We start from the raw sequence: 20,567 nt of genomic DNA, 5'->3' as shown, positions 1-20,567 counted from the left end.
CGCGGGCGGCGCAGGGCCGGGAGGGCGGCGGGCGGGGCTGAGGCGGCGCTGCAGTGACAGGGCAGCGAGGTAGGGTGCGGCGCGGAGGGGCCATGGCGCTGGGTGGGGCACGGGGAGAGGGGCCGCGGGGGCGGGCTGAGGGGACCAGCGGAGGAGGGGAGCCGTGGGGCGGTGGGGGTGAGGGGAGAGGCCTGAGGGGAGCAGGGACGGGATGTGGAGCGGGGGAGTTTGGGCTGAGGGGCATAGGGGCCCGAGGGGACGTGGCTGAGGGGAAGCAGAAAGTGGGCTGAAGGGATGTGGCTAGGGGAGGGTGGCTGATGGGAACGGTGAGGGGAGATGGCAGCGAGGGTACTTTGAAGTGATAGGGAATGGGCCAAGGAGATATGGTGAGGAAACACGGGGCTGAAGGGAGATGGGACTGTCAGGCAGTGATGGAGCCCGACCTCGACTGCGGAGACCCTCAGGGGTGGCAGGGTGTCTTTGCAGCACTGCTTTGGAGTTGGTGCAGTCTTGGAGGGGTGGTATGAGCAGACCCCCTCCCCAGGCAGAGGGAGCAACCCCAGCATGACCGTGCATACAGCACTGACACACAGTGATGGTCAGCAAGCAGCACATTTCAGTTCCTGGCAGCAAAGCTTTGTCATCTCACCTTTGGAGACCAAGATGGTTGTTCATAGACACAGAGCAGTCTGAGGGTGGATGACGGCTGGCAGGGGATGAAGACATCCCATGGGTTGAGGAGGGTGAGGTGGGGCAGGAGAGGACTATATTTGGCAGGGGAGAGGATGTCCTGGGAGCACGTGCACACCTGTATTGGACAGGAGGACTCACCGATGTGGTGAAGCAGCTGGAAAGACGCTTGCAATAAAACACAGCATCCAGGGACAGATGCATAGATTCCACCGTGGCCCTTCTGGTGCAGAAATGCAACCCTCCTTGCATGCAGGACAGGAGAACAAGACATAGGGATGAAATGTAGATAGCAGGATGGTAGGTGATGAAAGAACATGCTTTTTATGGCAGGCATAGTTGTAGAATCACAGAATCCCTGAATGGTTTGGGTTGGAAGGGCCCTTAAAGCCCCCCCAGTCCCACCCCTGCCACGCACAGGGCCCCCTTCCCCCAGCCCCGGTGGCTCCCAGCCCCGTCCAGCCTGGCCTTGGGCACTGCCAGGGCTGGGGCACCCACAGCTGCTCTGGGCAGCCCGTGCCGGCGCCTCGCCGCCCTCACAGGGAAGGATTTCTCCCTCAGCTCTGATCTCCATCTGCCCTCTCTCAGTGCAAAGCCGTTCCCCCTTGTCCTGGCGCTGCAGGCCCTTGGGAAAAGCCCCTCCCCAGCGTCCTCGCCGGCCCCTTTGGGTGCTGGAAGGTGCTCCAGGGTCTCCAGGAGCCTTCCCTTCTCCGGGCTGAACAGCCCCAGCGCTCCCAGCCCGGCTGCGCAGCAGAGGGGCTCCAGCCCTCTGGCCATCTCCGTGGCCTCCTCTGGCCCCGCTCCAACAGGTCCGTGCCCTCCTTATGCTGGGGGCCTCGGAGCTGGAGGCGGCGCTGCAGGGGGGTCTCAGCAGAGCGGGGCAGAGGGGCAGAGCCCCCTCCCTCGCCCCGCCGGCCACGCTGCTGGGGATGCAGCCCAGGGCATGGGGGGCTTTCTGGGCTGCGAGTGCACGTGGCCAGGTCACGTCCAGCTTCTCGCCCACCAGCACCCCCAGTCCCTCTCCTCAGGGCTGCTCTCAATCACTTCATTGCCCAGCCTGTGTTGATACTGGGGGTTGACTCAACCCAGGTGCAGGACCTTGCACTTGGCCTTGTTGAACTTAATAAGGTTTGCAGGGGCCCACCTCTCCAGCCTGCCCAGGTCCCTCTGGGTGGCATCCCTTCCCTCCAGCATGTCAGCTGCACCACATATCCTGCTGTTGTTGGCAAACTTGCTGAGGGCGGCTTGGTCCCAGCGTCTGTGTCGCCAACAGAGTTGTTAAACAGTGCTGGTCCCAGTACGAACCCCTGAGGAATGCCACTTGTCACTGGTCTCCACCCAGACATTGAGCCATTGACCACAGCTCTTTGAGTGCGATCATCAGCCAATTCCTTACCCACCAAGTGCTCCGTCTCTCAGATCCATGTCTCTCCAGAGACAAGGGTGTCGTGTGGGACAGTGTCAAATGCTTTGCACAAGTCCAGGCAGGTGACGTCAGTCACTCTTCCCTCCTCCACCAACACTGTAACCCCACTGTAGAAGGCCACCAAATTTGCCAGGCACAGCTTGCCCTGAGTGAAGCCACGTGGTGCACATGGCTGAAACTCCCTCAAACAAGAGAAAGGTGAGATCATACAGTATTGGTACAGTGACAACAAACATGCAGGAGGAATATTCAGCCTCATTCTTCACGGTTTAAACCATCACAAGCTATTATGGAAATTAAACCACAAGGGAGGGAGATCATCCCCTGTCTGTCGACAGCAAGGCTCCTGCATGTGCCCAAGGGCTGTATGTGTCACTCATCTGACCCGAGGGAGCTACTGAGCTACTAAATCTCATGAAAATATGTGGCATGTTGGCCTGCTAGATAAGAAAATCAGTGTGGTGACTAAATCAAAACAAAAATAGGTGTGTCTCTTATGTCTGGTCACTTGAGGGAGGAAACACCCTTTGCATCAGGCTGTGGAAGGGGGCACACCCCATCCATGTAGAGTTAAGGTTGCAGCTTCTGCCTGACCCCCTCTTCCCAAACCTGGGAGTGTGGGTACATTTCCAGGGCCAGAGCTTGTAAGGGGAAGACAGCAGGGAAATTCTGTGTCCTGATGAAAGTCATACATATAACAACTGCTTGTACCATGTGCTATTTTTAAGGTCTAAGATTAAATAGCATCCTAATGGCTTTCTTTGGAAGGATCAGGCAACGGTTTGAATTTCAGCGCTGTCCCAGCCTACCTTGGGCTTCAGATCATTATAGGCTTAAAAATCCCTCTCTCTCCTTAGCAGATCCACCTCTCTTGTCCTCTGGAGCCTTTCTGCTAACTGTTCTCCGAGATGACGTAGACCCTGGTTCTCGTGCAGGACAGCAATTCCTGTGCCTGTGGAGCAGCCATAGTAATACAACAAAAAGCAGTGGGTTACATCAGCGCCATGTCGGGGAGTACATCTGACCTGCTTTTGGTTTCAAAAAGAACTTCTAGTTCTTCCCTGAGCCTTGAATTTATTCCCCAAAATAAAACCTTAAAGAGTCCAAAGCCTAGCCTTCAATACAGTGGTCACACGGGAGCAACCTATTGGTGTTTTAAGGAGACAGAAGTGTCCAGAGTTCACACTCGCCCTAGTCCCAGCCAGGCACACCTAACCAGCAGAAATCAGAGCAGGCAGCCGCCCTGCAATGCCATAGGTGTGTCCATTATAAACTATGCGTTGCAGCAGGCAACTGTCCAATATAATCCAAACATCCTTATTTCATTGCACAAAGGGCTTCCTACTTACAAAATCTGAATTTATAAACCCTGGGTGGTGGGCTACCATCAGCCCAAAAGCTGTGATCTGTTTCTACAGCATGTAGCATCACAGTCCGGGCAGCTGTCTCCCATCACTGTTCTTCCATACACATTGCTAGCTAAGAACAAATTCTTCTGGTTGTCTCATCCCCATCTACAGCTTTTTCTTCATAATATGTGGCATGCTCCTTGCACATCTTAAGCTGTTATGGGTTTTTTACCCTATTATGCATAGCTTCTCAGTACACTGAGAACTGGGCTTCCTGGTTTTCTTAGATCCTGTCTTGCTTCAGCTGAAGGCAGTTGAATTTTTGTCATTGGTATTGGAAGGAGCAGGATGGAAGAGAGAATTTCATAGCTCAGCTTACATCTGAAGGACAGAATAACTTGTTCCTGATCAGAAGGAAGGAAGGAAGGAAAAGCAATATATAATATGAGCTACACCTCTGTCCTCCACACAGATGAATTCCTGCAACTGTTCAGCAATCATCAATGTAAAGGCGGGATGAAATCCCAGCTGGACTTGTTCCTAGGTGAACAACTGACTGATGTGTTCCCTTAGCTGCTAGCATGCTTACAAGCCTAGCTTCCCCAGAAAAAACTCCTGGCTCCTTTATTATTCTACCTGAGCTTAGCTTCTGTGGGGACACTGTTTAATATGAAACTTCCTTGTTTTAGTTCAAAATCTGAAGTCTGCTCTTTGCTTTATGGGAGCAGCTCTAGGACAGACTCCATTCGTTGCCTCCCCACATATTTTTGCTATGCAAAAATTCAGAGCATCTCATTTATCTTTGTTTATCCCTGGAAAGAATATAACCTACTTCTCCACTTGCTTTTCCAGCTGCCTTTCTGGACTCCGCGAGTCGTCTCTCAGCTCCGTTTGTCCTAAAAGAGAGGGCAGCAGGAACCACCCTCCTCGGTCATATGGCAGTCAAAGTCTATGAGAAGCTACCGGTGTATCTGTCCTTGTAATAGCAAGTAATTTTTTTTTTTTTTTTTTTTGCAGGGGGAGGTGGAGGGAGAGAAGGTGCGTGGGCAATAGCTCTGCCCCTTCGTCAAGTCAGGCAGTGAAAGTGGATGGGGTAAAAGTAAGGGGACCAGCTTATCTCCCTAACGAGTCCCTCCAGGCCAGGCCCATTAGCCCAGCAGGGCAGGTAAAGCAGGCCAGCAGTCAGGCTGCTCTTCGTGTAGGTCTGACTTGTATCATGTGAGTCACTTGTGAGCGCTGAGGGAGCCAGGCAGGGAGAGCTCGTTTCTGGCAAATGCTTGTTCATGGCCACTTTGATGGGAGACAGTGCAAATTAAGGACACTCGGTAACGTGGCAGGGCTTGGCTTGGCTGTTCCAGGGCATTGACAGTAAAAGTCTTGGAGAGAAACAGCGATGAACAGTGCGGCTTTCTGGCCCATTTATCAAGAGTTTGTCATTCTCCCTTCAAAGCATATGACATGATAGCCAAAGGTGAATGCTCAACATGAGAAGTGCTTGGGAGGCAAGGCTGCTGGGGATTGTCCTGGCTCCGCAGGGATGCCGCTTTAAAAGCCCCGTGTTGCTGAGAGGTTCCTGTCATCCCTCTGATCTCTCAATCATTTCAGACATGCAGCAGAGCCTGTGGAGGGGTCATTTCCAAAAATGAGTGCTCGTCAGTGGCAGTTAGTAAGTAAGGCACCCTGAACCCTCTATAAAGAAGGAGAAAGAAAAAAAAAAGCACCAGTTCTATAAAGTGTTTGAGTGGAGCAAAGAATTGCCTCAGCTCTTACAGTAGCACCCAGGAAACTTTTTTTCAGGAAACTTGGGTTTCTGTATGCTTTTGAAAGTGAATGCCTGTAAGCATCTTGGAGAATTTGAATACTCCTACAAAAGTAGCCTGCAACTTCCACTCCCATGCTGCTGTCTTCATTTCACATCCACTTCCCTCTGATGAATCAGGCATGCAAGAAGAAGCTAACTAGCCCGAGTGAGGCAGGACGCCGCTCCGGCAAATACAAAAGCATTGTGGGGCGCTGACAGATATTGGCCGGCCAGCCAGCCAGGGCTGTTATGCTTATCAAAGCTGACTCCAGCACAATGGAAGGCATGGAATTTTGGCCAGGGACCCCTGCCACCCCAGAGACCTGTCAAATCTCTCTGACTGGTCATGGGATTTGCCTTGCAGCTGGCACACCCCGTGATCTTCTGATCTGGGATTGTCTGTCAACTGTAACCTGGTGCGCAGGGCGAGGAGGAGGAGGGTGGCTGCAGTGCCATGCTGAGGCTGTGGGAGCAAGTAGTGCTGCTGAGGGCTCTGCGGTCCCCGGGGCACCATCAGAAAGCACAGCTCTAGCTGCTGTCCTGCATCCCAGGTCCTACTGTGAGTGACCCAGGGTGTGGGATGCTTCCCGCACTCAGCACATGAACCAGAGCATGGGCGTTCGCATGCGGGAAGAGGAGAACCTGCCAAGGCTTGCCATCATGTGGTAGCTGAGGTTTGCATCTAAGCAGAGCCTTGTCCTGGTAAGTGCTCGACAGCCTGGCCTGGAGGGCTTCATCCTGCTCCTCTGCACTGGAGAGGGCGTTTAGCATCAGGTTGGCAGAGCTGATCTCTCCTCCAGCCTGGGCCTCTCGTAAACCAAGCCCAATTATTCTGAGACAGAAAATTTGAGTCTGTGCTGCAATGACAGAATGAGATGTCCTCAGGAGTCTGCGTGTAGCCTTGAGTTACCTTTTATAAATAGGTTAACAGCTGGAGGGCCCGTGTGTGTTTAAAGGGAAAAGACACAGTACATGCCCTATATGATATGCTCTGTCCTAAGCAATTCTGCCATTCTGTTGATTTATATCTGGAGATTAAAGGATTTGCCTTTCAATCAAATTATTCTTCTCAAACTACCAAGTGGGGGAGAGAGGGGATTTTGATCACATTCTCCACTCTGTGCAGCTATCCCCAGTGAAGCCACAGAAATTTTCTCCCTTGCTGTGCAATACATGCAGCTCGTGAATTACTCCCGCTCACTTTGATGGTGATTTGCTATTTCTGTCCTGCTTCTGGTGCACAGGACATTTGCGGCGCAGGAGCGGGTGAGAGGTCTTTGGGCCCCCAGGAGCTTCCAGCCCAAAGCAGACAGAGCATGTAACCAGGACTGACAAAAGCCGTGTGATGAGACAGAAGACGACTGTTCTAGGGAAAAGCAGGCTGCAAAGAGCCCGGCTCCATCAGGCCCTGCAGGTCTGCAAGAAGTTCTGTGCAAGCCATATCCCTCACCAACAAGGAGAGCGTCCCAGGGATCAGAGCCTAGTTAGCTTTGATTTTACTGTTCTCTTCCTTCCTCAGGCGATCAGATACAAGATAAGGCTCAGAGAGCGGCAGAGGGGGACGTTTTGGTCACTCATCTAGAGGCTGGAAGGAGCAGATCTGAGGACGATGAGATGGAGGACACGGGTGTCTGGAGGACTGCCATGCCTCTGTTATGAGATGTGCCATCACTGCTTGGACAAAATGAGGGGACTGTGAAAGGCAACGGAACCTCACATCTCTTCAGTGTAGTACCCTGTGTCAGATGGTACTGGGGCCAGGCACGGAAGTTTGCCAGGCCAACACAGAGGTGATCTCTTCACGCTGAATCTCATCCTGCACCTGGATTGCTGCCTGGCTGAAGCTCTGGGACAGGAGGGTTCATACACTTTCCATACAACTCATTATGACTATTCCAGACATTCCTGGGACCCAACGGTCTACTCCCTTTCTGAGTCCTAAAAAGCCAGCAGCAACACTTTCTTGTGGCAACAAGTTACACAGGGTAATGGTACATGTGCAAATTAATGGTTTGGAGTGTGCTGCTTTCCAATTCCTTTGTTTTTGTGTTACAACAAAAAAAGAAGTGAAAGGTTCCTGCTGTACTTTCTGTCAGCCGTTCAGCATTTCCTCTGGTTCCATCGCATAATTTCTGACTTGCCTTTTTTTCTGAGGTGGCTGATGCCTCAGTGTCCCATCACGTGCTCTTCCCTCTCCCGTGGCTGCCCTCCCGGCTTTTGGTGAACAACCCTGAATTCTCCAACTTCCTTGTCGTGGTGGGATGAGGCAGAACTATGGGTATCATCTTTGGAAAGACATTGCTGTTTACATACATTTCCTACATCCCTCATCTGGGTTCCAGTACTTTCATTATACCTCATCTTACTTCCCTTAAAGCTCTAACAACCTGTTGTTCCCCTTGCTCACAGACAAGGCAGAAGCCAGGGCAGTGCTGTCTACAGAAATGCCCAAGTTCTGTTTCTGAAACGACACAGTCACTTTAGAAACCTGACTCCCATGAAATTCCCCTTGGTTATCAAAACAGCTGAGAGCACTTCGGCTGTCTGAAGAATTCTCAGGGCATTTTCTGCTGTTTATTTTCCCTTTGGGCAGTTCGCCCATTTGTGCAAACCCTATGAAAGAGCAGGTGTGATGGAAAGCCCGTATGCGTGATGCTCATCCACAGCTGTGCAGCCACCGCTGGTCCCATTTTGCACACTCATCAGTTCAGACATGCAAATAAAGGGTGTGTAGTTTTCATTTATATGCTTTAGCTTTAAATACGAGCCACACAGGGAAGTTGCATGAAAACCATCTTTTCAGGCTAGAAGCAAGCCCTCGGTGTGAATTAAAGGCAGTGTCATATTATCAGCAAGGACAGAGCTCGGCCCTTCTTGATCAAAAGCTGCTTTCCCTGGCAGCTCGTGCCAATGGAGGCAGCAGGGTGCCAAACCCCATGCCAAACCCGAATTATTCAGCTACAGTAGAGCAGAAGGCGGAGACCTCCCTATGTAGCGCACCCAGCTCACTGCAGCATCACCTGGGAGACCTTGTGAGAAGCCCTTTGCCCAGCTGGAGATGGCCCGCTGGCCCTCCAAGGTGCTCAGCACCAGCTCAGCACCACCTGAGTGGGCAGCACAGCCGTGTGCCTCAGCCAGCTGATGAAGCCTGCCCAGCTGAGCAGGCGATGGAGCTCTGGGCTGGGGAAGGATGGACCTTCCAGCACATTCAAAGGTGTTACTCACTGAGATGCATTTCTCAGGCGTGCGATTGGAGAGGTTTTCTGAATCTGCTCCCAGACCTGGCTGCCAAGAGAGAGCAGCATATATGAAGCAGAGAAAATTAGCTAACCCCTGAGGCTGGGGTTAGAGAGGGGATCTCTGAGGAATTACCTCACATCCAAAACTCTAGTAGGGAAAAAAGGAAGGTACTGGCTGGGGGGAGGGTGTAACTGCGAGAAACAGGCCTGAAGGAGAAAAGAGAAAATGCATCATTGCGCTGCATGACATGGCTGCAGCAGATAGCTGCTTGAATTATACATAGAGCAGAGGGCAGATTACATCAGAATTAAAAGTTGCCTGAAAATGCCAAAGAATGAAACTCAATCGGTTGTATAAAAATTTAATTACCATGTTGTTAAACCCTAGCTTTCCGGAAGAGACAAAGTAAACACGGTTTCTGGAAGACTATTTCTTCCCTTGGGACTCCATGATAGACGTGGAGACCTGATTGCAAAATTTCATCCTTGCCAGTAGGAGGAAAAAAAAAATGCATGCAATATCCAAAGCTTAGGCTCAAAAGCCACAAACTGCAATATTTTTTTCTACATATCTTTCTGCTCTCACTTTAAAAAGAAACGAGAGCTGGGGAAAATGACAGCAGCTTCCATTACTATGGGTGAGAATTCCCATTTAAATTCTTATTCATCTTCCAAAAATGAGACACTTTAAGGAAGGGGGGGGGGGGAGGGGGGAGGGAATGCACTCCAGTTGCTTGGAATAGAAATACAACTCGTTCATACAAAGCATGGAAAATAATGATAATCCAATGAAAAAAATCTTGGCAGACTATGAAATTCAGAAAAGGGAGAAGGGGAGAGAAAAGGCAGAGGACGCAGAAAGTCTGAGCGATTGCAGAAGTTAAACTCAGCAAGAAGGCTGAGACAGCCCCTCAATGGCACTTCACAGAGCCATCGGGTAAAACATGCTTCGGGGAGAGCAAGCAGGCATTTAGGGCCCAGCAAAGGAGGGCTGTTGGGACTGATTTAAAATATTATTTTGGTGTTTAATTTTTGCAGTCAAGAGGAGTTATCATACAAAATAGCCCGGCAGCAGACAGGCAGAAATTAAGGAAAACATAGGTGCACCTCTGTGAATCAAACCTAATTGGAAGCGTTCACCAGACAAGGATCCAGGCAACCAAATAGCCCAATTCAGCTATTTTCAACTTTTTGATAAGCTGAATTAATCACTATTAGCAGCGCTTAACTGTGAAGTGGTATCTGTATTAAAGACTGCCTTTGAAGGGGAAGAAAACAGACTCTGAAGGAATCAAAGCCCCCCTCATCTAAACTACTCCCAGATTATTCGATCTGAAGGTTTGCGGCAGCTGGGAAAATTATGGGTGTGAAATGCCACAAAATAAGTGATAAAGAAATAAGTGATAAAGACTTCTATAAATAGATGTCTTCAGTGCCAGCACCAGTCAATAAACAGAATCATACAGATAGAGCGAGCTTGGGAAAAATGAATCCTACAGACAGAGAGAAGAAGATTACAAGAGCGTTAGGAAGACAGAAGATCAGAAAGCTGTGTCGCAATTAACTCATTTAAGAGTATAGTTTAATACGCTGGCGACAGACGCCAGCAAGCAAACCTTTAGCAACATAAAGATGCCATATGAAAGCAAAGAAGATATTGTCTTGAAAGCCTGAAATGACTCAAGAATTCTTTCCTAAATTAAAAACAATCCCCAAAGGTCATTACACATCATAATGAAATACATGCTACTGTTGCCGCTTAATATAAAATCCTCTAGTCCTCAAATAGCCCCAGTTCTGGAGTCGCTGGAGTAGATCTGCGAGCAGCAGGCTAGCTGAAGATACATGGGATTGATTAAACCTGAAATTTTAGGTAACAGGAGAAACTGTAGAGGCAACAGGGAGTTTGAAAAGCTGTGGGGTCAGACAGTCTCCAGGCAAATGTCACAAGGCGTTGAAGGCATTGTTAGCATCCCTAAGGGGTGACCTTCAGGCCATTCCTTTCAAGAGAAAGGTCCCCAGTCCACGAAAGAAACTGCTGTAGTTGTTCTCCTGGTGAGAGGAGCCTTTGCTGTGTGCAGTTCTTAGAGGCCCATATCGTTACTGAATCACTGTTTAAAGATTTTAGCAAAAACACTAGCTAGTGAACTGCAGACTGTGCTTGTGGTTTATATAAACCCCAAATGAAGCTGGATAAAGCAAGGACAGTGTGCAGATCTGCTAACAGAGCACTGGGAAACCTTCAGAGGGCTTGCTTTTAGCCAGCAGAGAGCCTTTTAATTTTAGCTCTATGAATCTTTCATTGCAGAGAGAGTTTTGGGAAGGGGGCTCTCTGACTGAAGTCATGTCCCATGTGGACATCCCCCCCAGATTTTGTTAATGGACAACTTCTGTCGGTGTCAGCCCCAAAGCAGTTTTAAAACTCAATGGATTAATTCTCCTCTGTGTGAGAACAGGCTCCGACGCCTATTGTCTCCTCTACTTGGCCATGGAGCCTTTGGAAGAAAGAATAAGGGATAATCAGTTTGTCACAACTGTCGGGAGTGCACTGCGCAGAGCTTTGCATGCTGACAGAGTAGTACCGGTTGTAACCAGCCCTAACATTTCCCTAAAATTAGTATCTAAATCAATCCATTGCTTTGGGAAAGCATCTTCTTTTGAATTAAATTATTCCGGATCTGAGTATTAGCAATATTTTTGCTAAACTTGAGCTGTCACCCTACCAGAGCATGATTAAATATTAGTCTGCAATGAATTCCTCAGGAAACCTGAGAAGTAAAATGTGAAACCACTGAGAAAAGCCAAACAACTTAAATGTCAAATTGCTGCTTCAGCAAATGGAAGCAGATTTGGAGCACTCGGGGAATTTCTTTCTGGAGCACATGCAATTTCTTGGTTGAGAAGATGAGCCACAGCCGTAATGAATGTTTTGCCAAGCCTATATCTGGTTTCAAAATCTTCCCACAGTCATCCCAAATAAGCATTGGTGAGAATGCAATGTTATTAGAAAGGGGAGAGGATAAGAACAGCCTGAACATTAATGAATGAATGTAGGTTTGTAACAGAGGCTTGTTGAACTGGGGGATCTAGCTCAAGGGTTTTAAAACGGGGTCACGTCTCCCGCAGAAGCAGGGAGGGGGAAGGCGGGCCATACCCTGAGCCTGCACTTGGTGGGTCCCATGGGAACTGGGAGAGCAGAGCCCGGCCGCCTCACACCCCCACCACAGCCAGCCCCTCGCCCTCCTGACGCGCCCCCTGAGGATGCTCTTCTCTGCATCCTCCCTTCACGGCCCCCAAGGCAGAGCTGTGCCTGTTTGCACAGGTCTGAGGCCCACTCCATTGTGTGTGTCCCTGTGTACGTGTGGGGATCTCCAGGGCTCCCACCCAGTGGGCTGATCCCTGCGGTGACACCAGACTTGTGCCACCACCTCCCAGCAGTCACCAGCTACAGCAGCCCAGTGCAGTGGAAACCCTTGGAGACAGCTCTGACTCCTCCAGATCAGCTGTCCAGAGACAGGAGAGGCAACAAAAATGCCTGGGTGGTGTGATGATGGGTGAGATCCAGCACAGCCAAAGGGCAGAGTATCTGTCTGTTTGGGGAGCTGCCAGACAAGCTCCCCCAGGTGCTGGCGGATGGGACCAAGGTCACGGTCTCGGTGGGCAGAGGGGTTGTTGTGCACCTGACTTCCCTCCTTTACTGGGCAAAAAGCCAGTGAGTGTAATTATTGCTGCACTGCCCTGTGTTAATTAAAGAAAAGAATCGCCACCTCCAAAAATGCATTCATATATTTTAGCAGAGGTTATTCTTTTTCTTTCTTTTTTTTTTCTTTTTTTTTTTTTTTTGTCTTGGACCGAAGCAGCTAGGCATTGCTCTTGCTCACTGGTTCAAGACCTTAATCATGGAATAGGAGATGTAAGCACTGGGAAAGCAAAGGCATACTTTCAGGAATACAGCCAGGCAGTTGCTACAAAAACTTTCCTGACTTATTTAGAAACAGAAACAAACTCTGCAAGCCCCCCGGTTAAGCCTGCAGGGCCGCAATCAGGCAGCACCCACCACCCTGTGCTGTACGTTACCAGCTGGCTGAGGCCACCAGGGCTGAGAGCACAGCCTGGAGCTGAGCAGCGTGGGGGCATCGGGACCTCTGAGTCCTTGCAGCTCCAAAACCCCATCGTTCCACCACATGATGGTGCCTGCCCAGCGAGGACACTTTCAAGCAAACTATGTAATTTTCCCTTTACTGACAACTTTGCTGACAAGGTTGTGTACTGAGATCGCCGCGCATTGCCGCAGTCAGGCTTCCATCTGGGAGGGGAGAACCAACGGCTTCACTTGGCAACGTGATGAAAGAGCATCCATGTAAGTATTGCTTCTAAGGTTCCTCGTAGGGTTAGATTAAAAGATAGGTCAGAAGAAATCTTGGAAGGATTGTGATGAGCGCCCAGTTATTACAGAGCATTAGGATGCGATTTGTAACCAAATATTACAAATATGGCTATTTATTACCAAATGATCCTGTGGTAATCCCTTGGGCCTTCCCAGCCAGAATGCTCAGGCACAAAGAATGGAGAGATAATCTCTCTTCTAGCAGTGGACGACAGACAGCCTCTTGTTCAGAGAGGAAAACCAGGCCAGAACTGAAGGAACAGTTCAAAAAAAGGGAGTTTGTTGTTAAGGGACGGCTGGTGTATCAGGGACCTATTGCACAAAACCAAACAGTGCAGAACAGGGGGCCTGGCTCTTTTGTTGCCATTTATTTACTACTGAAAATAGGCTTAGCTAAAAACAATCATCCTATTTTTAAACACTAATGCTTGTTAAAAAAATATCTTCTTTCCTCTCAGGGCAACAGAGGGGACTTAATAAAATATCAGCAATAACATCCTGATGCTGTGCAGAGGCTCGCTCCACAGCCTCCGGGACAGAGCTCTTTCAGCTGAGTCTTGCAGCAATTACGTCTGGTTCTAATACTTACAGGCCATTAATTTTAAAGCATTTAAAGTTGCTAAACAAAGAGACAGCGTAAAATAGCTATTTTATGCATATACATACATATAATGATGTGCAGTATAGGATTGCTACTATTGTTTCCTCATAAGGCATTCTTGTTGATGAAGAGGTGACGCTGCTTTCTGTCATTGACAGAGACCTTTGGATGCCCATGGCAGGTCGCTGCTCAGCGCCAGCACGGCTCCATGTGTGATGGGGAGGTGGGTGCCTAGAAGAACAAGGGGGTGAGGGGGAAGGGATTCAGGCTGCTGACAGAGGCCACATTGCTAAAAAGACCAGGTCTTTCATGCCTGCATCTCAAACATCCCACAGCTGTAGGAGCAAGGCTCAGGGTTTGCTGAAAAGTATCTTTAGCTCAGTTTGTCCAGCCAAGCGTGCAACGAATGCTAAGGATCATGAGTGCTACCATTAATATAAATGTTGTACCATTTGTACAGATGTAGTACAATCTGCACAAATCTTGGCTGCTTTATTTGAATATTGAAATTCTTTTCAGTGGCAATTTGGTGAAACATGAAAGTGCCCCGGGGCATTGGTTGCGGTGGGGGGAGAAATGGCAAATCTCTGCCTCTCTGGGACTCCTTCAGGTGCTGCATACTGAAAGTCCCTGTGCACGCAGCGGAGCCGTGAGGAGTATTCTGTTCTTTTTAACTGGAACAGCTTCTCCTCCTAGGCTGATTAAAATGGCTTGTAATGAATGCTTCGAGCAACCTGATACCGTGACTCAACTGAAATCCAGCTCTGGAGGAGCCAGCTGCCCAGGGATCTGCTGCAGGAGGAGTTCTTGGTGGGCCTGGCATGCCAGAGAGCAGAGCAACGCTCGCCACAGCACAGAGGCAGCCTGATTGCACAGGGGACAGCAGGGAATTATGGCAAAGTCCAGCTCTGTTTGGAAATAACGGAGTTATTTATGAGTGGGTGGGTGTCTGCATACTTTTGTCAATAGCAACATCACTCTAGAGAAAGAAAAGGCTATTCTAGCTGTCCTGCGGTGAGGGAGGAGAGAGCCTGGCTTATTGTGCAGGGATCTCCTCATCACTTCCAGCAGGAAGAAAAAGCTTCTGAACCCCAGTTTTGCCATCAAAGTATTCACCAGGGCACAGCAGCTCTTGCTTGGCTCTGGCCAAAAGCAGTGTGAGTACTTGGCTGCAGAAATGGCAGAGAAAGCGACTTTAAGGCCTCTTAACCTCACGCCTTTTGTTGTTCTCAGGCTTTCTTGCTGTGTTCCCGCTGACACGCAAGAGAGTGTGAATCGTGTGGCAGCCAGCGTTCCCTGCCACCCGCCAGCTGCCTGTGCCTGTGCCTGCCCCCTCCACAGCCCAGCAGCCCTGGGGCAGAGCCCAGGCTCCCATCCAGGCTCCCGCTCCCGACTCGGCACAAACATGCTTCTGGAAAAAAGGACGCGTGCATCCGTCTGGGGAAGAAGAGGCAGCACAAGAGCGTCTGGCTCCAAGTCCAGCTCCTGCCTCGTGGGTATGAAGTCCAGGTTGCTGCAAATTCCTTGCTGCATTCAGCCATACTCAGTGCAGCTCCGGGTCGGTGCTGCTCTGCTCGGGTCGGCTGTGCCAGCCCACTGGAGCAGAGGCAGGGCTCATGGAAAGATGCTCTGCCAGGCAGAAGCAATGCGATCTCAGGGAAGTGGGGTGTGTGAGAAGGCGAAACGCAGCTGAGGTGAATAAGACCTAGAGGCTTGATGACTCACCTGAGCGCCAGGGTGCATGCAGACTGCTGTGCAGCGATACCCCAGGGAACTGGATGCCAGAGCTCAGGAGCCCACGTGTGGTCTCAGCCCATCCCATCCAGAGCGCTGCAGCACCCCGCAGAGCCAGGCTTTGCCTGCGCCTAGGGGCTCTGTGCAGCCCACCCTGTCCCTCAGATGGGCTGGGTAGATCAAACAAAGGGCAGACCTGAGCATCCCGCCGTCCCCAGCCAGGATCCCAGGCACAGCATGGAGGCTTTGAGCTTGCACAGCAGCTCGGCAGACACACAGCAACGAAGACAGGGAACACAGCAGATATGGCCTTCAGCTTACATATGGCTGCTCCCATCTTGGGGGGCCTGAGCTTCGGCACAGCCTGGGGTCGGGTCTGCCAGCATCCAGCAAAGCCCACGTGGAAATTCCCAGAGTGTTTTTCCGTGAGGCACTGCTGGTTGTTTCTCTTCCAACCGCAGCACCTGTGAGCCAAACCCTGCGCTCCTCCCTCAGCCACAATACCCCCGAAACCTGCGTGTCCCAGCAGCTGCAGGGCTGCTCCCACGGTGGGTCCCCCCTTGGCGTGGGCACCACTAGCTAGCTGGCCTCCGTGTTCGGGACAGGGCCCAGCCGCCAGGAGCTCCCCGGTGTTGGCAGGGCACTGGGAATTGTTCTCCACAAGCTCCAGCTGCCATTCAGCAGCAGGCGACAACAGCACAAGAGCCCTGCAGGACTTGGTGGCTCCGCCACAGCCTCCGTGCACCGCAGCCACTTGCCCCTTTGAACCCTGTCCATGCTGCGGCTGTAACAATCGTGCCTTTGTCTCCTCCTTCTGAACTGTGTCTTTATTGTGCCGCCAGCTACCCGGGCAAGGGACCGTCCCCAGGCCACGGGTACACGTTCATTTTGCAAACAGCTGCCGCAGTTTAAGATAACACCCCGTCCTGCTGCCCGCTGCCTGAGCTGCTGCAGGTTCCGATGCCCGGTGGAGCTGGCGCAGCTGGAGCCGAGTGCAGTCCCTTCTCTGCTTCGGCCCCCACGGCACGGCTTGTTCACACAGCACAAAAGCGGGGTTGAAATGGCAGATCAGCTCTTGCCTGATATGAGCGTGGGGTGAAATCCCTTACGAACAGGCCCTGGCCATGGGGTGAGGAGCCCAGCACTGCTGGCTGCCCCGTGCCCCCCAGTCCCTGCTGCAGGGGGGCTGCAACTGTGGCTCGTGCCAAAACCAGACTGGGAAACACTCTGATGGTCCCACCAGCGCAGCAGCCGAAGGATCAGCTGTGAGCAGCTGGGAATAGTGATGCATTAAACACCCTCAGCAGGATCCAAAAGACAACTGTGCGCAGCCAGTGCGTGTGCGTGTGCACGTACAGCCCACAGTGCAGCACAGCCGGGATCTCAAGCGATGCTGCTGCTGCGTATCAGAGAGCAACTTCAGGCAATAGTTTGAGCAGGTGGTGCTGTAAATGATGGCTTCCCGAGCCGAGGCAGGAGTGGGTCCTGCTGGTTTCCAACGGGAGAAGCTGGAGGTGTGGAGAGAGCCTCCGAGGGCGGGAGGTGACACTAGGGAAGGGCTCCCCGCACCCCCTCTCTGCAGCTGTAGCCCCATCTGCTTGGGCAGAACCTGGTGACACCCAAGGAAGGGGACACTGGCCGTGCCCTCGGCATTTCACCAGATGCTCCCCAGCCCCTCCATGCAAGGTCATTGCGGTGTGTTCTTGCTCTCACCCCTGCAGCGGTGCAGCCGGGGAAAGAAGGGGAGACTCCAGCTGGATGTGAGCTCCTGCTGTCACCAAGCTTCCTAAAATAATCCTGCGGCACAGGTCAGGCGCTGTGGGTCACTGCCCCCCTGCTGCCGGGGGATACCTGCGTAACTGGGGACAGGAATGGCACAGCAAGAGGTCTCCTTCAGAAAGGACAGGCAGCTTCCTGTTGGGAGTACCTTGGTCTGGCCACTGTCCACAGTGCTCCTCAGAGACAGTCTGAAAGCCAACCCGAAGGCTGAGGGGTTCTGCAGTGGGCCTGGCACTGAGCTTGGCGCTGGAAATGGGAATGCTGCAGGTGCTAGAGCTGGCGAGGGCGGCGAGGAGGGGAGATGGGCCACCCACCTGTGAGGAGCCCAGCCAGCTCTGGACGCCAGGTCCTGCGCAGTCACGGAGGCTGAGCAGGAGGCCACGGTCTGTCACCCCCACTGAGCATCTCCAGGATTTAACCGGCATGGTGCGGCGCTTCAGGGACGTGTTCCACCCCAGGGGAGAAAGGGACAATGGAAGCTCTGGAGCTGATGCGCAGTTCCTCCAGCTAGCCAGACTTGCTTGCACAAGCTGAAGAGGCTGCACTGCTTCCCATTAAAAGATCATTATCTTCCTCAGCAATTGTTTGAGCGCTCGGGATTCTCCAGGCTGCAGGAGGGGGGGGTTCCAAGGCCTGTCAGCACAGCCATTTCAGCTGTAATGATGGACGGAGCTGGGACCACCTTTCTGAGGAATTGCTTCTCAGTGGTGTGACGCCTCCACACTGCTGCCGACCCCACCGCTCCAGTTTTGGCACTGCTCTGGTTTTGGCACCGCTCCGGTTTTAGCAGGGCATGCCCTGACCAAGGGCAGCATCGGTGCAGCGGTTCATCAGCAAACCCCACGGTGGGCAATGGTCGGTGGCTGCCGAAGGGCTCCCTGCGCTGGGGCTCCCGTGTGAACCCAGGCGGTACGTGGTGCTTCATCCTGAGTCCTGCCGTGATTTTTGGCCGGGTTTCCAAGAGAAACAAGGCTTAGCAGCGCTATGTCCATGGGTCTGCCTTGCGCAACAACTTTCAGACTTTTTACCCAATTCCAACTTGATGTAGGGGAGAGGAGCGGCCAAGGGGGACGCAGACCTGTGGGAGTGGTGGGGATGTGACCAGTTCTCAGTGTGGAGCTTGGGGCACCACTCCTCCTCCTGCAGCAAGGCAGGAACAGCTGGGACCAAACGCAGCAAAGCACCAACTCTGCACCCAGGAAAGCCCCAGACAGCCCCAAATGCACCTTGGGCTGCACATCTCCTGGGGCCACAGTGATGCCTGTGGTTCCCGTGAGCACAGGGGTCCCCCACGGACCTTGCCACGTGCCACACTGGTTAACTTGGTGGTGGGATATAGGTTTGAATCCATCATAGTGCTGCCCCCCAAAGCAGGGCTCTGCTTTCTCCCCTGCGTGAGAAGGCCTGTGGTGGGTGGTGGCTGGAGCCAGAGACCTGCGTGGGTCCCGCTCCTGCCCCTGCCCCAGGGAGGATGGTGGCAGGAGGAGGAAGCAGGGCTGAACCAGGGAAAAACTGCAACAGTGCTGGCAGCTTCTAATTAGGGTGTTGCTCAGTGTCACGCAGGCCAGGATTGCTGCACTGCCATGGTGCTGCTGGATCATCCCTCATTAGCAGGAAGCCCTGGGGTGTTCCCAGGGCACACCCGAAAGGCCCGCACTCCCACCGTGCCACTGCCCTCTCCCAGGGCACCGAATCCTCGAGATGGGCCAGGGCACAGCCATCTCCTGGCATGCAGAGCCCGTGCCCAGCAAGGGGCTGCAGCTCCTCAGGGAGCCTCCGTGCAGCATCAGCCCATGGCAGCTGATCCGCACAGGGTGGCAAGGAGGCCTGGCACCAGGTGGGTTGCCCAGCGGGGCAGCTGCCAGCATCCCCCCAGCGGCAGCCACTCTTCCCGACCCACGCCCAGCACCAGGGTTTGCTCGTGTGGGGCTCGCTGGGCTGTGGCATGCAGAGAGGCTGCTGCCCGGCACAGGGAGCCCAGGCAGGGGGTAGCAGGGGTGTGCACTGCTGGGCCAGGGCTGCGTCCTCACCTGGCAGCTGTTCGGAGACTTGTGCAACCGTCCAGGCGCTTTTGCACATGCCGATCTCGTCACCACAGAGTAGCCGCTGCCTCCTTCCCCGCCCTGCTTAATTCCTTCAGTGGAGACACCCGGGACCCAGCCACAGGGCTCCTCCGCCGCCACATGTGTCCCACCAGGGACCGACCTTCCCGTCCCACCAAAGGCAATGGCAGAAGTCACTGCATGTGGCTGCCCGAGTGGAAGCTGCAGGGTGGTGTCACCCCAGCTCCAGGCGGGAGCTCCTTCCCTGGGCCCCCCTCCCCCAGCCGAGCCAAGCCGAGCCTCCAGCTCCCTGCCCACCCCAGGACCCCCGAGCTGCCATTGGGGACCCTCCTGTCGCGTGGCCCTGTGGTGGCACAGCTGTGTGGGGTCAGGGCCGTGTCTCGCCTGGCACTGGGATGCAACGCAGCCCACAGTCTCAGGGCTTTCCCGCACAGAGCGAAAGAGAAAGAAGGAAAGGGCACTTGGCCGCGTTCCCCTTGGCCTCCTTCCACTTCCCTCTTTGATGTTATTCTCCCTTTTTATGGCTCCTTGCTTGAGCCTTAAGCCCCAGCAAACGTTGCTGGCGAGTTCATCCAACAGAAACAAATGGGATCGTGTCTTCTGCGAGTGGAAACTGGCAATTCCCCCACCGGGGCCTGCACATCCTGCCTGCGGCCGCGGGGGCTGCGCCCCCCAAAGCAGCTAAAACCCCCAAAGGCAGACAGACCCACGCCAGCCTGAGCGGCCAAGCCACAGGCACGTCGGTGACATCCTTCCTCCAAAGGTGCCTGAGGCTCTGGGGCACTCTGAAACGTTCCTGAGCACGGCGAAGCCTGGACAGTGCACGGAGGCGCCTCTGGGGCTGCCCCCCAAGCAGCCTGCCCTCGCCCCCCTCCTGCCTGCCCACTGCAGGGGCATTTTGGGCAAGGGATACCCCGGCGGCGCAGACCCCTGCCCGCTCCCTTCCACAGCCTTGCACCCCTCCAGCAGCAGCCAAGGGCAGTCCGTGCCCGGGGCAGAGCTGCCGCAAGTGACAGGTCTGGTGGCACTGGTGGTTTCCAGGAATAGCTGAGAGTTGCCTGCGATGCAGCAAAAATAAATTTCCTGGGTGCTGCTGCAAGGGAGGAGGGAAGGGTGAGGAGGAGGCGGATGGCAGCACCTGGGGAGCAGCCGCTGTCCCCCAGCATCACCCCACGGCCCCTTCCTAGTGGCAGCAGTGTCACCTGCATCCCATACTTGCAGCCCCGCAGCTTCTCAGGGACGGTTATGCCCTGACCATCGCTGCTGCCCCAGCAGCGGGAGGAGGAGGGTTTGTTGCTCCTGGCTCGATGAGAACACAAGTATTTTGGCAAACTTGCCTGCCGGTGGGTTTCTTGGCTCTGTGACATCCCAGTGGGGACGGTGCTGGCAGGGCAGTACAGGAGGAGGGTGCAGGGGACCGGTGCCTGAATCTGCTCTCAATAGAGCTCCCTGGCCAGATGAACGCACCGGAATTAATCTAAAAGCACATTCCTGATCC

General features: G+C 53.1%; 1 long non-coding RNA gene across 2 annotated transcripts; it reads left to right on the top strand.

Moving 5' to 3' along the window:
• The first annotated feature begins 30 nt into the window (after positions 1–30).
• LOC119146524 lies at positions 31–7,953 on the top strand. 2 transcript variants are annotated; one of them, XR_005103775.1, is made up of 3 exons: positions 31–69; positions 4,318–5,968; positions 6,511–7,953. It is a non-coding gene; the product is annotated as an uncharacterized LOC119146524 (long non-coding RNA). The 2 variants fall into 2 exon arrangements; XR_005103774.1 differs by having other exon boundaries at positions 4,318–6,680; positions 6,786–7,953.
• Positions 7,954–20,567: the final 12,614 nt, after the last annotated feature.

This window comes from Falco rusticolus, chromosome 4, assembly GCF_015220075.1.
Source record: "Falco rusticolus isolate bFalRus1 chromosome 4, bFalRus1.pri, whole genome shotgun sequence".
Taxonomy (NCBI): domain Eukaryota; kingdom Metazoa; phylum Chordata; class Aves; order Falconiformes; family Falconidae; genus Falco; species Falco rusticolus.
Note: the sequence above shows the minus strand (reverse complement) of the source record. Positions and strands in the feature narration are given on the sequence as shown.